This window comes from Mus pahari, chromosome 8, assembly GCF_900095145.1.
Source record: "Mus pahari chromosome 8, PAHARI_EIJ_v1.1, whole genome shotgun sequence".
Lineage (NCBI taxonomy): Eukaryota > Metazoa > Chordata > Mammalia > Rodentia > Muridae > Mus > Mus pahari.
Window position 1 is genome coordinate 98,894,956 of NC_034597.1, and position 1,477 is coordinate 98,896,432.

Below are 1,477 nucleotides of genomic sequence, written 5' to 3' on the forward strand. Positions count from 1 at the left end.
TTTTCTTTTCTTTTCTTTTCTTTTCTTTTCTTTTCTTTTCTTTTCTTTTCTTTTCTTTTCTCTATTTTCTTTATTTATATTTCAAATATTATCTCCCTCCCCCCATTTCCCTGAAAAAAATCCCCTATCTCATCCCCCCCACCCCCCACTAACCAACCCACTCCTGCTTCCCTTACATTGGGGCATTGAGTCTTCACAGAACCAAGGGCCTCTACTCCTATTTATGCGAGTTAAGACCATCCTCTGCTATATATGCAGCTGGAGCCATGGGTTCCTTCAAGTGTACTCTTTGGTTGGTGGTTTTAGTCATGGTCTGGGGGCAATGTTTTAAAACATACTCTTTAAGGGAGCATTCAAGAACCAACATAGAGTTCTACTTAGTTAAAAGTCTATAACTGTTGATATATGGAATGACTTGGAACTCTTCATTTTAATCAGTTTTGTTGGTTATATTCCTGGCCTCTGGATCTAAATGTGTGCATAATTTTCCCCAATTTTTATTCGATATTGATTTAGTTTAGAATTGTGTCCTTCTATATGAAATTGAAGTTAGTTTTCAACTTTTTTTACAATAATACAAATAATTTTGGTATTTTCAGGTGACTTGCAATGAGTATTTGAACTTCTTCAGGAATAAGTAATTTCAAAAGCAATTAAACCTAAATATTAGTGGGCCATTCATTTCTACAAATTAATATATTTTAGAAATGTCTCACAATGTTCAGTGTACATGTTTTTATTACTATAATTTATTTCCAGGTTATTAATTATGTTGGATCTAATTTGTATCAAAAGTTATTTTTAATTTTTTTGTATTAATTTATGTGAAAATGTTAGTTCATTTTACATACTGCTGATTCACCCATAACTTTTTTGAGTCTACTCTTAATATGAAAAAAAAAAACTATTTCTCATTAGTGTGCCCTTTCTACATGTAAAAGCATATCTTGATTTTTTTTAAATGTCCAAATGTCATGTTGACCTAATATACATATTGTACTTAGTCAGAGCCTTCTCTGCCCTTTTTTCTCTGCCCTCAGACATGTCAGATTAAAAAGAGATTATCACACACTAAAGAAACAGTAAGGTATAAGAAAATATTTCTATTGTTTCTCTAGACTCAAGGAATATTGTGAAACAGGGAGTAAAAGTAATGTCAGGTCCAGAAAACAAAGTCAAGGGCTTCACAAGGCATTACAATCACAGAATCACAGTAGTAGAAGATGTCTGCTATCTGGATAGTCCATCCTTTCATCTTAGGTCTAAATTTTGTCTGGGAATCCATCCCATCATCAGCCACCAAACCCTAGATACTAATGCACATGCCAGCAAGATTCTGCTGAAGGGACCCTGATATAGCAGCCAATTGTGAGGCTATGCCAGTNCCTGGCAAACACAGAAGTGGATGCTCACANTCANCTATTGGATGGAACACAGGGNCCCCAATGGAGGAGCTAGAGAAAGTACCCAAGGAGTT